Consider the following 16,670-nt stretch of genomic DNA (forward strand, 5'->3'; position numbering starts at 1 on the left):
TTTTTTTTTAATCTCCACATCAAGTTTTCTTCATATTCTCTTTTAGCCTTCTTTATCAATGCATTGCATCTAGCATGACACTGCTTATGTTGCTTCTTATTTTCTTCATTCGGATCCTTTTTCCATTCTTTGAAGGATGATCTTTTGGCTATAATAGCCTCTTTCACGTCACCTTTTAACTATGCTGGCTGTTGTTTGCTCTTCTTTTCACCTTTGTTAACATGTGGAATACATCTGTTCTGGGCTTACGCAATGTAATCAACTATGTTGGGATAGACTGGGATGGCGTCACACAGGCTACTATAGACAATTTTTGGAAAAAAAACTTGGCTGGACTGTATAACGAACTTCGAGGGATTTGAAAGTGTAGCAGAACACGAGTAGAAATGTGGGAAAACATCATGAGCGTTGCATGAACAAGCCCTGGAGGCAGCTTTAAGAGCATGACACAATAAGATGTTGAGGAATTTTGGCAGAGATTGCAATAGAGCCCAGCAATGAAGACCTGGACAAGAGGGAGCAACAAAGGCTCAGAGGCAGAGTGGGCATCAACACTGGAAAAAATGTTCAGTGACATGGAGGAACGTGAGCCTATACTGGAGCGCAGTTTAAAATTTAAGTGTCTCACAAGCTCTGCGTTTGCCCCATACAGTGAAACACTTAATTACTTGAGAAGGAAAGCCAAGGCCAACACAGTTTTTTCAATCAATGAGGCATGAGACCCAGGCACCTGAGATAGATCTTGCAGAAGTTGACCCCCCCAGGGTCACCATTTTCATCATCTACTATCATTCAAGGTTGTCACTCTCCAGAGGTCGACCTGCCTGATTTGACACCCTCATAGTCTCCAGTCTCCATCTGTGCAGGAGGAGCAAGTCTCTGTCCCTGCCCCCATCGCAAGCAGATCTGTAGTTTCAATTTCTGTTTTCATAATGTTGGTAGTTTAATGCTAACAAAATCAGTACAGTAGAGCACTTTATTACTGTTGTGTAAAGCTGTTTTTTTTCAGTGTTTTCATATGGGTACAGTACCATTTCTGTAGCCCTCTAGCTATGCAGCAATGTTTTCATATGGTACCATTTCTATAGCCTTCTGGATAAGCAGCAATGTTTACCAAGCCCTTTTTTCTTAAAGTGTTACCAACTGCAAGGCCTGTAAAATATGATGGCAAAAACCATGATACAGTATTTATTTTCCAGCATTGTTCTGTGCAATTTCTTTGAGTGTTACTACAGTACTGTAAGTGGTTCAGCAAATAAAAAATATGGTAGCAAAACCATGGCACAGTCTAGTACTGTACAGTATTGTCTTTAATTTGAGTGTTACAGTACTGTAAGTAGTTCAGCAAATAAAAAAATATATTTTTTTGCAACACACTATGTTTCTCTGGTTTTTGTTATGTGTTGCCCAATGCAGGAACCAAACCCTGTTTTTCCTATAGGGATATGTATTCACTTTTCATGGTTTTGAGGAAAAATAAATATAGCTGGAACCTAACTCCTATTTCCTATAAGTACATTTTTCGGTGTTCATGATATTTTGGGGGAACCATACCATCACGAAGACCAAGAACGGACTGTATTTATTTTCAGCACTTGCTATACTGCCTTACCTAACAAAAAGAGCAAAGTGGTTTACAAACTAAATAGTATCGCATAGAAAAGTAACAGCAGCATAATACAGGAAAGCATGACATACACACCTATCCCCTAATTCTGTAAAAGTTGCCAAAAATTGCATATGCAAATCTGGGAATGCATCCAATTTGCACACACAATTTAATTAACTTATAAGCTAATAATTGGTTTAACAAGCAATTACTGGCAGTATTAAATTTAACTGAATTTTATGCATGTTCTGAAAAAGGGAGCACGGAAATGGGTCAAAGGCAGAATGGGGGCGTTCCTAAAATTAACGCACGTTGTTATAGAATAACAGGGATACGCGCTTAATGTAGGCTGTCAGCAATCATTGTCTAGGGTTGGTCCCGGGTCCAGTTCACAGAGGCAGTGGGCTCCCAAAGAAAGTACAGTTGCACAACGTTTCAGTTGGGGCCAAAGGCCGTGCCTAATGGTAGGCGCAATTCCTGTGCATAAGCATTATTCTATAAACTGTGCCTAACTTTAAGCGCAGCTTATAAAATAGCGCTGTTTTTCTGCTCCAATTTTTTTTGGCGCCTATAGAATCTAGCCCCAAGTTACCTGCTCAAGGTCAAGGACAGGGCTGTGGAGTTGGTACAATACCTCTTTCAATTGGGGGGGGGGGAGGGGCAGAGGATGTAGATGAAAGGGGACAGGAGTAATCTCTAAAGAACTACTTCTTTATAGAATGGGTGGTGGTGATTGTTGAGGCACAGGCATCCGGTGGAGACGCGGACAGTACTGTATCTGAATTCACGGCAGCGTAAAACAAGCATAGAGGATCTCTAAAGAGAAATAAAGTGATAGCAGAGATTAGTATTTGGCATAGATAAGAAGCCTGGATAAGCCAGATGGTCTTTATCTGCCATCATTTTCTTTTTAAAAAGTTTTTTTATTTACTGAAAATTTTTCAAAAGAAAACTAACAAGGAGTACTCACTTGTATAGAAATTAACAGAAATAATTACATTGACAAAACAAAAATGCTAGCCACTGAAATACAAAGAAATAGAATTATAAATAATCAAGTCCATGACATTCTGGGGAAGAATTCAATAAGAAAATTCAAGAAGGCTTCCAGTGATATCATGCATGATGGCAGCAGCAGCCTGAAGCTCGGCTCTTGCCCTGCTGAATAAGGTGCAATTCCAGCGATTCTTGTGAGCAGCTTTTCATATAATTTTGGGTTTGACTTTTTGAGACTTTCAGGTTACTGACCCCATGTTCAGTGAGATTAAACATTATTTTCCGACAGCCCATCATGCTGAGAGCAGCAGGCCACATGGCGTTCAGAAGTTGGAATCTCAAATGGCGGATGATGATGAATGTGATGCAATGAGGGATATGGAGGAGCCTGAGACCCTAGCCAAAGTCTCCAAGGACCTGTTCCTGGCCAGATCCAAAAAGTCTTTATTCTATCCTCATCCTTCTCGATCTGCTGCTTTTGACACTGTTGATCATCACGTACTCCTTGATACACTGTCCTTTGCTTGGATTTCAGGGCTCTGTTCTTTCTTGGTTTTCTTCTTATCTCTCCCATTGCACTTTTAGTGTATGCTCTGGTGGATCCTCCTCCACTTCTATCCCTCTATCAGTTAGTATATCTTCTTTTTTCTCTATATACTTCTTCCCTTGGTGCTCTGATCTCCCATGGTTTTCAACATCACCTTTATGCTGATGACTCCCAGATCGACCTCTCCACACCAGAAATTTCAGCAGGAATCAGGCCCAAGTCTCAGCCTGCCTGTCCGACATTGCTTCCTGCATGTCTCACCACCATCTGAAACTAAACATGGCCAGACTGCGCTTCTTATCTTTCCCCCAAAACCCACCTCTCCTATTTCCTCTTTCTCTATCTTTATGGATAACACTCTCATCCTCCCTGTCTCAGCAGGATCATCTTTGACTCCTCTCTTTCTCTGCACCTATCCGATAGACTGCTAAAACCTGTCATTTCTTTCTCTATAGCAGAACCAAGATTTGTCCCCTCCTTTCTGAGCACACTAAAAAATAAACCTTATCCATTCTATCGCCTCATGCTTAGACCACTGCAACTTGTTTCTCACAGATCTCCCACTAACCCATCTCTCGCTCCTTCAATCTGTTCAAAATTCTGCTGCATGACATATTCCGCCAGTGTCGCTACACTCATTATTAGCCCTCTCCTTAAGTCGCTGTACTGTTATGGATTTACTGCCTGTCTGACACAGACTACTCAATAATTACTGTGGATTCTTTTGGATTCGTATTAGGTAAATGAGACCTTTATTAGAGGTGCCAAAATCTACAATGATTAAGATATATACAATGATTAGCTATATAAACAATCATTACATCACTGGTCTCTACATCTAAGCAATGCTAAGAGTTCTTAGACCAGGAAAAGAAGCAATAATACACTATACATACAACATCACTGGTCCTTACATCATCCAGGCTCTTAACATCAGCTGGGGGGACCCGGTTCACAGCGAGAGCCAGGAGCATCTTTGACCAGGAACAAGGTTCTCTGCACAGATTGTACGTTACTCACAGATGAGCTCCCAATTTCATTAAAAGAAACTCCCCTTTTTATAAGGCTTAGAACTCATATTCAGAGCTAAGGAAAATTACAGAATGCTTCTCTGTTTAGGTAAACAAGCCATACTGTGGGAACGTGGTCACATGTTTTCCAAGTCCAGGTGGCCAGGCTGAACTCCGAAAACAAGCACCATCCTCCTCTTCACATACCAAATTAATTAGAGCTGTGTCTTATCTTCTGCATTCCAACTTATTTTCACACAAAGTTAAATTTCTAAACAGAATTACTTCTAATCAACAATACAGACCCCAGGTGCACTGGTTGGTCAAGACAGAGTTGAAAAACAATCTTTAAAATTCACTTTTATTACAGTCGCTTCATTGGCTTGCTGTTTCTGCATACAGTAAACTCCTCTTATTGACTTACAAGTGCCTTCACTCTGCAGCTCCTCAGTACTGCTCCACTCTTATCTCTCCCTACACTCCTCCCTTGGAATTCTGTTCATCGGGTAAATCTCTCCTATCTGTACCCTTCTCCTCCACTGCCAACTACAGACTCCGTTAATTTTATCTTGCTGCACCATACACCTGGAATAGACTTCCTGAGTCAATACACATCAAGTTCCATCTCTGGCCATCTTCAAATCTAGGCTAAGGGTCCACATTTTTGACGCTGCTTTTAACTCCTAACTCCTATTCACATGTTCATTACGCACATCTGTTTTATCATTCCCACCTTAAGTAATTCCCTTATTTGTCCTGTTTATCTGTCTTGATTAGACTGTAAGCTCTGTCGAGCAGGGATTGTCTCTTATATGTTTAGTTTAAAGCACTGCATACATCTAGTAGCACTAAAGAAATAAGTAGTGGTATCGCTTACAACAAAGACTTCCAGCTCATGCTCTGTGACCTGAAACGAGCCCTACAAAAAGATACAGCAGCTTGAATGAACTGAAATCTTTGATCCAGGATCTCCGTGGCGGTCTTGAGAATCTGGGCTTTCGTGTAGAAGAAACGGAGCAGTAGATTGAGTTACATGCCACTCAATTGTATGCAATACCACAATGTATTCCTCTTTACCATGTATGTATACAACTAAATGTATTACCATTTGAAATTCTGTACCCGGAAATGGCGATCACAATCACGACATAATGTAAGCCACATTGAGCCTGCAAATAGGTGGGAAAATGTGGGATACAAATGCTACAAATAAATAAATTGCATGAGACTATACAGCGTTTAGATGCTACGAGGGCTGTATAAGATATCTTTACTGATAAACTGGATGATCTTGAAAAACGGGCATGCTGCAATAATCTTCGCATTGGAGGTGTTCCAGAGATAGAGAGGAAGGAAGATTGTCGCGCCATAGTGCAGTCCCTCTGCCATCACATTCAGAAGCTTCACCTGCCTTTTCGCTGGCTTTGGATTGGGTACCTGAGCACTTGGCTCACAACTTGCAAAAAAAACCCAAGGACATAATACGCGACAAATTCTCTATTACGCGACAAAAGCGCATATTCTCACATCTGTTCACAAAATGGGAACTTTGAAATATCAAGGAAAGGTCATTGAGCTCTATCAAGATCTGTCAGCACAAATATTACAAAAATGTCAGAACTTTAAGGAGATCACCACTCTTTTGCAAGAGAATGGATCCGCTATACTGTAAGTGGCTGTATCCATTCAGTTTTGCCTTTACTATTATTGGGAAACATTACTGTGTCAAAACCCTCCTGGAGGCGCGAGCTCATCTCCACAATGTAGGCCTTTGGAAGGAACCTCAGCCTCCTACCTCATCAGTTTTAGCTATGCCAGTTCATACCCCAAAGTGGCATTGTGTACCAGCTCACAACTGTCTAAAAAGACAATCTACAGAGCATATGGCAGCAAAAGCCTCTGCGTACTGTTAAAAGAAAAAAAAATGCTTGATCTTGTTGCCTTTGCCACTCCTGTTTCATTGCATAGGTTTTCAGGGAGGACAAAACAAGACAATTCTTTTTCCCGTTGTTTATGATGATCGTATTAATCTTAGATACTCGGAGAATTTATGGTTCTTTTGCAGGGCTTGAGTTAGTACTGTTACCACTACTCTTGGGGGGGGGGGGGGGGGGGGGTAGGTGTGCTGGGTGTTTTAGCACATTGTCTTTTCTCGAATATTATGCCTTCTCCTAATTTTACGCAGTACAGCTCTTCTACTGTGCCAGATTGCTGATGCTCATTGTTATTCATTGCTTAGTTTGCATTTGCTTCTTCTGGCTGTTATTCTTACGCCCTACAGATGGCAGTCCAAATAATCACCTGGAATGGAGGTGGCATTAATTCACCAAGTAAGAGAGAAAAAAAATGTTGAGTCCATTGAATAGGCAGGGCGCGGGAACCTCGTAGCTACAAGAAACCCACTTGATGGAGTTAGTGCATAAAAAGCTTTGTCAGGAATGGGTTGGTCATTGCTATTACTCCACAGTCCCAGTCATGAGAAGGGCGGGTACGGCCTTTTAATCAATAAAGCACTGCACATTGAAGAACACCATATTTATAGCGATACTCAGGGTCGTTGGGTGGGCCTCCATTGTAACATTTATGGTAAACCTATTAGTCTCCCTTTATGCCTCAAACATTTATGACAGCTCTTTATTCCCATCCTTACTGAAGGTGTTGCCGAATCCCTCCAAATAAACATACATTGTGGGTGATGGTTTCAATGTGGTAGCTGACCCTGCTCAAGACTGGAAAACTCTGAGCCGGAGATTGTCTCAGTTTGAATCTCATTGATATTTGGAAAATGTTGCATCCAGGGGAGACTGGTTTTACATATCTTTTGTTTGCGCCTGTTCCTGCCACCAGCGGAGTCCAATCAGGCCAGCAGTATTACGCAGACAAACCCTCTCAACTGTTATCTTTTTAGAAACCGGACAGCTGGATTAAGGACTACTTGCACTACAACAAATAAAGACAAAAAGAAAAAACCAAGAGAAACTTCTGATGGGGGAAAACACAGGTTTATTCTTTATCCAGAATTAGGACAAAAAATAAGAAATAGAATAGATACAGATCAGGATAGAAAGAAGAGCATATTATAGAAATTGAAATATAAGGAAAATGGGGTCAGGACATTCTTTCAGACTCCCTGGCTTGGGAGCCAAAAGAGATGTACACTGCCCAACCTCCTATCTGGCAGAGAGATATTATATAGGATTTCTTTTCCCTTTCAATACATGGAGCACACGAAGGAGGGAGGGTTTCTTCTTACCCCCTTAATTAGCATCTTACAGTCAGGCAGGATCTCCTGACAATAAAGAAATATATAGCATCTGTTTATATTTCCTTTTGAAGATGCATTTGGTCTGTTGTCCAAATGTTTTGGACCTCTTCTATTCATCTTTACAGCCTCACACAAGAATACATTACTCAGTATTTCTCCTATTCTAAAAGAGGAGACAAAAGTTAACTACTGCTTCCAGTTGCTATAGAGGTGTTAGGTTTCTCTTGTCAATAGAACTATTGCTATTGACTCCAGGGATCAGGGAGATAGTGTTTGAATTGTTCTAGGCAGAGAAGGAAATAAGGTGTTACCTGGTCCTCTCATGGTTGTAAAAAAAGGTAATTCTCTCCTGGATAGTAGCCTTACTTCAAAGGGCATGGGAAAGAATTCTGTCTCCTGACCATATTCAATGGGAGAGATTGTGGGCAATCAGGGCTTATAGTGTAATTGCCATTCCAGCAAGCTTTTTTCATGATTAGAAGAAACCTTCATTTCTCTCTGTCCAACATATGAGACATTAATTTCTGTACATTAAATAATTGGAGGCCTTCCACCTCCTACAACAGTTTTGAGAGCACATCTTGCAGATAGTCAACTGGATTATATTTTACTGTCTGATCACTCTCTGTTCAATCCAGGAGGATTTCAGATGATATGGTTCAAGTGAGCCTTTTTATGCAAAGGCGTGAGCACAGTTCTTTATGGAATATGCCCCACTATATAAAGGATAATAAAACATTTTGGCGACTATCTTATTAAGAAATGGGAGGAATATAGTATCCATAATAGATAGCATGTATGTGCACCGGTACTCTTTTGGGATTTTAAGGGGAGAAATTATTTATCTTCATCAGTGGACTAAGCAATTGAACTGCCAGATCTTGCTCCTCCATAATCAATTAAAATGAGCCCGACAGACCTTGGCCCGTCATCTGACTAATGACAAAAAACAGTATCTCCAACTGTAGAGAACCCTTAATAGCTTTATTCATGGGACCCTAAATACCTTACAACATAGCCATCATTGCTTTTTTAAATATGTTAAAATGGGCATGAACTAAATCGGGGCCCCATTTTGTCCCTGTTATACAGGACCATGCAGGCATGAAAGTATCTGATAATCAATTGATCGACAAATTGCTCAAAAATTACTACACCACCTTATATACAGCCCAAGATGGGGATCCCACTGCCCTAACTTCTTTCAAAACTTGAACCTGCCAACTGTAATGGACAAAGAGTTGTATTGGTGCATTAAGCACAATCATCGGGGGGAGTTGCGATTTGGTATCAGAACAGCGGCTAGTCAAAAAAACCCCTGGGCCTGATGGCCTCCTCCTGGAATTTTATAAACTCTTTAGTCCAAAATGTAATCCCTACCCTCATAGCGGTGTATGATGAAGACTTGCAGGTAGTCTGCTTTCTTAATACTATGCATAGAGCCACTATTATTCCAATTCCTAAACCAAATCGGGACCCTCACCAAACAAGTTCATATAGGCCCATTTCTCTTCTCAATGTTGATTAGCCAAGATTCTTATATAAAGTTTTATATCATTTACTAGATATAATACCCCGGTTGGTGGCACCGCGTCAGGTGGGATTTAAGGACCAGAATGCGGTGCTGAATGCTTGCCATTTATTGTATGCCATGAAAGTGGTGCATACCTGGCACCGTGAAGCAGCTTTGATATCAAACATATAAACGGCAAGTGACCGACTCACCTGCAAATGCGCAGTAGAGTCGGAACGCTGAGAGTGTAGAAGTCCAAGCCCCACCTCCACCAGCAGTACAGCCCAATAGGGAGGAGGGCTTGGACATGGGCGTGGAAATCAGAGGAGGAGGGAGCAGGGAGGGAAGGAGGGGGCGGAACTGAGGGAAACAGACACTGGGGGGAGGGCAGGGGAGAGAGCAGGGTTGGTGGGGGGGGGGGGGGGGGAGAGGCCATAGGAAAACAAAAAACTAGCCTGTTGTTAAGGGCTTAACCGCTAGTTGAGAAGTATTGAACACGGTGTCCTGGCTTTTATGGAATGTTTTACTGCGCTTTGGTTTTTGGGGTCGTATCCTTCATATGATTAGGGCTTTATATAAGGATCCCTGGGCCTGTGTTTTAGTAAATGGAGGTTCCCCCCACCCCCCCCCCCCTTTGCGATTCAAAGAGGTACCTGTCAGGGTTGTCCCTAGTCCCCTGCCCTCTTTGGCCTTTACATAGAGCCTTTAGGTTCGAAGATGTTACAAATGTCTAGCATACAAGGGATACTCGTGGGGGACAAAATTTAAACTTGCATTATTTGCAGATGATCTGCTCACAGCCCTGGTAGATTCCAAACATTTACCTTGTACCTCGGGGCTTTGGATTAATGCTGATAAATCTGAAGTTCTTAGTTGAAGCTGGATAAAATATGGCTTGGTATCTTTCCATTGCACTGGGCTGGCAATACCTTCAAATATTTAGGTCTGAGTATACCATGTCATCTCTTGTTTGTATGCTTCAAATATTCTTCCTTTGTTGCAGGCTACTAGTGTTTGCAATGGGCCCCATTGCTACTTTCTTTGTGGGGGAAGATCCATCTGATTAAAATGGTGCCACTTTCCTAAATGTCTCTATCCCCTTCAGCATTTACCAATCATCTTGATACCAGAGTATTTAAACTACTGAAAAACGTTGCTTCTAAAGATTTTAGGGGGGTGGGGGGAACCCCACACTACTCTTCAAAAGAGATGGAGGACTGGGGTTTCCAGATATCAAAGCCTATAACATAGAATTACATCTGCGTTTTATTAGAGACTGGATAATGAAGATACATACCTGTAGCAGGTATTCTGCGAGGACAGCAGGCTGATTGTTCTCACGAATGGGTGATGTCCACGGCAGCCCCCGAGATCGGAAATCTACCTAGCAACAAAAGTTTGCTAGAGCCTTCGATCGCGCGCACCGTGCATGCGCAGCCATCAGCTTCCCGCCCGTCGCACGAGAGTCCCGTCAGTTTGATAACAAAGCAAAGAAGAAAAGACAACTCCAAAGGGGAGCCGGGCGGGTATGTGAGAACAATCAGCCTGCTGTCCTCGGAGAATACCTGCTACAGGTATGTATCTTCATTTTCTCCGAGGACAAGCAGGCTGCTTGTTTTCACGAATGGGGTATCCCTAGCCCCCAGGCTCACTCAAAACAACAAAGAAGGTCAATTGGGCCTCGTAACTGCGAGGACATAACAAGGATTGACCTACAAAGAAACATCTGAGTGTGCAGCCTGGAACAGAACAAAAATGGGCCTGGGGGAGTGGAGCTGGATTTTAAACCCCAATCAAATTCTGCAGCACCGACTGCCCAAACAGACTGTCGCGTCAGGTATCCTGCTGAAGGCAGTAGTGAGATGTGAATGTGTGGACAGAAGACCACGTCGCAGCCTTGCAAATCTCTTCTATAGTGGCTGACTTCAAGTGGGCCACCGACGCTGCCATGGCTCTAACACTATGAGCCGTGACATGACCCTCAAGAGTCAGCCCAGCTTGGGCATAAGTGAAGGAAATGCAATCTGCTAACCAATTTGAAATGGTGCGTTTCCCGACAGCAACTCCCCTTCTGTTGGGGTCGAAAGAAACAAACATTTGGGCGGACTTGTCTGAAGGGGCTTGTCCGCTCCACAAAGAAGGCCAATGCTCTCTTGCAGTCCAATGTGTGCAACTGACGTTCAGCAGGGCGGGTATGAGGACGGGTAAAAAATGTTGGCAAGTCAATTGACTGGTTCAGATTGAACTCCGACACCACCTTTGGCAAGAACTTAGGGTGAGTGCGGAGGACTACTCTGCTATGATGAAATTTAGCATAAGGAGCATGGGCTACCAAGGCTTGAAGCTCACTGACTCTACGATCTGAAGTAACAGCCACCAAGAAAATGACCTTCCAGGTCAAATACTTCAGATGGCAGGAATTCAGTGGCTCAAAAGGAGGCTTCATCAGCTGGATGAGAACGACGTTGAGATCCCATGACACTGGCAGAGGTTTGACAGGGGGCTTTGACAAAAGCAAACCTCTCATGAAGCGAACTAAAGGCTGTCCAGAGATAGGCTTACCCTCTACACGTTGATGATAAGCACTCATTGCACTAAGGTGAACTCTTACAGAGGGTCTTCAGACCAGACTCAGACAAATGTAGAAGGTATTCAAGCAGGGTCTGTGTAGGACAAGAGCGAGGATCTAGGGCCTTGCAGTCACACCAGTCGGCAAACCTCCTCCATTTGAAAGAATAACTCCTCTTAGTGGAATCTTTCCTGGAAGCAAGCAGGACTCGGGAGACACTCTCTGAAAGACCCAAGGAGGCAAACTCTACACCCTCAACATCCAGGCCAAGAGAGCCAGAGACTGAAGGTTGGGATGCAGAAGCGCCCCCTCATTCTGAGTAATGAGGGTTGGAAAACACTCCAATCTCCACGGTTCTTCGGAGGACAACTCCAGAAGAAGAGGGAACCAGATCTGACGTGGCCAGAAAGGAGCTATCAGAATCACGGTTCCGCAGTCTTGCTTGAGTTTCAGCAAAGTCTTCCCCACCAGAGGTATGGGAGGATATGCATACAGGAGGCCTCTCCCCCAGTGAAGGAGAAAAGCATCCGACGCTAGCCTGCCGTGGGCCTGAAGTCTGGAACAGAACTGAGGGACCTTGTGATTGGTATGAGTGGCAAAGAGATCCACTGAGGGGGTGCCCCACGCTCGGAAGATCTTGCGTACTACGCCCGAGTTGAGCGACCACTTGTGAGGTTGCATTATCCTGCTCAACCTGTAGGCCAGACTGTTGTTTACGCCTGCCAGATACATAGCTTGGAGAAGCATGCCATGAGCACGAGCCCACAGCCACATCTGGACGGCTTCCCGACACAGGGGGCGAGATCCGGTGCCCCCCTGCTTGTTGACATAATACATGGCAACCTGGTTGTCTGTCTGAATTTGAATAATTTGATTGGACAGCCAATCTCTGAAAGCCCTTAGAGAGTTCCAGATCGCTCGGAACTCCAGGAGATTGACCTGAAGACCTGATTCCTTGAAGGACCAAGCTCCTTGAGTGTGAAGCCCGTCTACATGGGCTCTCCACCCCAGGAGAGATGCATCCGTAGTCAGCACTTTTTGCAGCTGAGGAATTTGGAAGGGACATCCCAAAGTCAAATTGGATTGAATTGTCCACCACTGAAGGGAATTGCGAAATTCAATGGGTAGCTGGATTGCATCCTCTAGATCCCCTGCGGCCTGAAACGACTGGGAAGCTAGGGTCCATTGAGCTGATCGCATGCAAAGACGAGCCATGGGAGTCACATGGACTGTGGAGACCATATGGCCTAGTAGTCTCAACATCTGCCGAGCTGTGACCTGCTGAGACGCTCTTGCCAAGGAAACAAGAGACAGAAGGTTGTCCGCTCTCGCCTCTGGAAGATAGGCATGAGCCGTCTGTGAATCCAGCAGAGCTCCTATGAATTCTAGTTTCTGAGCTGGCAGAAGATGGGACTTTAGGTAATTTATGACAAACCCCAGTAGCTCCTGGAGTTGAATTGTCATCTTCATGGACTGTAGAGCCCCTGCCTCTGAAGTGCTCTTTACCAGCCAATCGTCGAGATAAGGGAACACATGCACTCCCAGTCTGCGTAGCGATGCTGCAACTACTGCCAGGCATTTGGTAAACACCCTGGGCACAGACGCGAGCCCAAAGGGCAGCACACAATACTGAAAGTGCTGTGTTGCCAGACGGAATCGTAGATATTGCCTGTGAGCTGGCAGTATCGAGATGTGTGTATTTTCATCCTTTAAGTCGAGAGAGCATAGCCAATCATTTTTCTGAATCATGGGAAGAAGGGTGCCCAGGGAAAGCATCCTGAACTTCTCTTGGACCAGGTATTTGTTCAGGTCCCTTAGGTCTAGGATGGGACGCATCCCCCCCCCCCCCCCCGATTTCTTTTGCACAAGTACCTGGAATAGAATCCCAGCCCTTCTTGCCCTGGTGGAATGAGCTTGACCACATTGACGCTGAGAAGGGCGGAGAGTTCCTCTGCAAGTACCTGCCTGTGCTGGAAGCTGAAGGACTGAGCTCCCGGTGGGCAATTAGGAGGTGTGGAAGTCAAACTGAGGGAGTATCCTAGCCGGACTATTTGAAGAACCCACCGATCGGAGGTTATGAGAGGCCACCTTTGGTGAAAAAATTTTAACCTCCCACCAATCGGCAGATCGTCCGGCACGGACACTTTGATAGTGGCTATGCTCAACTGGAGCCAGTTGCTTTTGCTGGGGAGCTGCAGGGGCCTGCCTGGGCGCACGCTGTTGACAAGAACGAGCGCGCTGGGGTTGAGCGTGAGAAGGCTGTCTAGAAGGTGGATTGTACCTACGCTTATTGTAAGCATAGGGAGCATTCCGCCTTCCCCTGAAAAAACGTTTACATGATGAGGTAGATGCTGAAGGTGCCCGGTGGGAGAGATTGTCCATAGCGGTTTCCTGCTGATTGAGCTGTTCGACCACTTGCTCGACTTTCCCGCCAAAAATATTATCCCCCCCGGCAAGGGACATCCGCCAGCCGCTGCTGGACTCTATTGTCCAGGTCAGAGGCACGCAGCCATGGGAGTCTGCGCATAACTATACCTTGGGTAATGGCTCTGGATGCAACATCAAAAGAGTCGTAAGCACCCCTGGACAGGAATTTACGACACGCCTTCAGCTGCCGGACCACCTCCTGAAAAGGCCTGGCATGTTCCGGAGGGAGCTTATCCACCAAGTCCGCCAGTTGCTTGACATTATTCCGCATGTGGATGTTCATGTTGAGCTGGTACGACTGAATCTTGGACATGAGCTTGAAGGACTGGTAGGCCTTCCTCCCAAAGGAGTCCAGAGTTCTAGATTCTCGCCCCGGGGGCGCAGAGGCAAAATCTCTAGAACGTTTGGCTCTCTTGAGAGCAGAATCCACAACCATAGAGTCGTGAGGTAACTGAGACTTCATCAACTCAGGCTCCCCATGGATTCGATACTGCGACTCAGCTTTTTTGGGAACGGTGGGATTAGATAGTGGTTTCGTCCAGTTCTTCAGCAATGTCTGCTTAAGGACATTATGCAGAGGAACAGTGGATGACTCCTTAGGTGGTGAAGGATAGTCAAGGACCTCGAACATCTCGGCCCTGGGCTCATCCTCAGATACCACTGGGAAGGGTAGCCACTGACATTTCCCGCACAAAGGAGGAAAAAGAAAGGCTCTCTGGGGGGGAAGTTTCCTTTCAGGCGAAGGAATGGGATCAGAAGGAAGACCACAAGACTCCTCAGAAGAGAAATATCTGGGATCCTCCTCTTCTCCCCACGAGGCCTCCTCCTCTTCTCCCCACAAGGCCTCCTCCTCGGTGTCGGACAAGAGTTCACGAACTGCAGTTCGAAACCGGGCCCGTCTCGACTCTGAGGTACCATGTCCTTGATGACGTCAAGAAGTCTACTCCCGTGCCAGCGGCGATGAAGCTCCCTCCAGCGATGTCGACGGGGAGTCGACCTGGGTGGCAGGCGACGGCGACCGCACCACAGGCACAGAGCCAGCTGCCGCTTCCATCAACGGTACCGAAGGCGCAAGCACCCCCGGTACTGGAACAGACTGACGCAGCAGCCCCCTCTGAGGCGCTCGTCCAGAGTGTCTGCCGGGAAAGGCTGTGGGGCCGGTGCAGGAGCCGGAGGCAGAACCTGTGCAGAGCAAGGAGGCAGTACCGGACTGTCCGAAGACCGACGCACTGACACCTCTTGGTTGGAGGGTGAGCTGACCTCCCGGCGTCGACAGTTCTCGGGTGCCGAGTCCCTCAACGCCCCGGAGCTCCCGGTACCGTGAGTAGAAAGAGATCGATGCGGATGCTTCCTAGCCTTCGCTCGATGCACGGCATCGGTACTCCTCGGTACTGACGAGGAGGGCGTGGAATCCACATGCCTCCTCGGGGTTGGGTCCGAAAGTGGTCGGTCCCGATGGGCCTTCCCAGCAGGAGCCTTCGAGACAGGTGGAGACCCACTCGACGGCTCACTGCTCCCAGCGTGTGGTGGTCTCCGGACAGGTATTACCTGCTCTCCCGATGTCTATGCCATCTCCGGTGCCGATGTCGACTTCGCCAACCTCGGTCCCGCTGTCGACGCTGAAGTGCCGGGCAAGGCTCCAAACAAACGTTCCCGCTGAGCCTGTCTCGACGCCTGTGTCCACTGTTTAAGGCTAAGACACAACTTACACGCGTCTGGGCGATGGTCGGGCCCAAGGCACTGGATACACCACAAATGGGGATTGGTACCTGAGATTGCCTGGCTACACCGACCGCAGTTCTTGAAGCCGCTGGGAATCCTTGATGTCATGGACGGAAAAATAGCGGCGGCGAAGTCAAAATTCGCAATGGTGCCAAGAAAAAAGGGCACAAAAAGAGAAACGCGAACGCGCAATCCAAAAGGGGCCGCAACGCAGCAAAAGAAAACTTAATAGGGCCCAACTCTAAAAAGTAAGGGAACCAGAAATGGTTTTTTTTTAAAAAGCTTTTCCAACAGAAAACGAAGAGGAAAAAAGAAAAAAAAAGCGCAAAAACTCGCAACCAAAAACGAAGGCTTTTTCTCAGGGCACAGAGACGGCTAACACAACTGCTCTCTACCACGGAAAAAGAAAAAAAACTGACGGGAGTTTTGCGCGACGGGCGGGAAGCTGATGGCCGCGCCTGCGCATGATCGAAGGCTCTAGCAAACTTTTGTTGCTAGGTAGATTTCCGATCTCAGGGGCTGCCGTGGATGTCACCCATTCGTGAGAACACCTCGGAGAAATATAGTTCTTCTGAATTTTATCATGTGACCTTTGAAATTTATCTTCATACTGAGTTTTCTTTAGCTGTCCTCTTGGCATGCCAGATTCCAATTCCTCCCTAAGCATTTGAAATCATTTCCTCCTCAAATCCTTGCACTGGACATGGATTCATATTAAGAGGTTCCGTTTACATTCAAATTGTTCTCGATTCCTTCCTATACAAGGTAACACGCATTTTCCACCTGGATTGTGTTACTGTCAGAAAGGTAGGCCAAAGCAAGCCAATAGCCTGGGCAGACAACTAAAAAGAACCGATCAGAGGGATTCTGCAAGCCTATCACATACTTTAAACATTAAAGGCATGCTTCATGACAAGAATCTTGGACAAGAGTGTGTGAACTGTGTAGCAGTGCTGATGAGAATGTATGGGAGTTCAGTGCACTTTAAGCATGGTTCAAAAATGGTGACATT

The sequence above is a fragment of the Microcaecilia unicolor genome, chromosome 11 (genome assembly GCF_901765095.1).
Source record: "Microcaecilia unicolor chromosome 11, aMicUni1.1, whole genome shotgun sequence".
Lineage (NCBI taxonomy): Eukaryota > Metazoa > Chordata > Amphibia > Gymnophiona > Siphonopidae > Microcaecilia > Microcaecilia unicolor.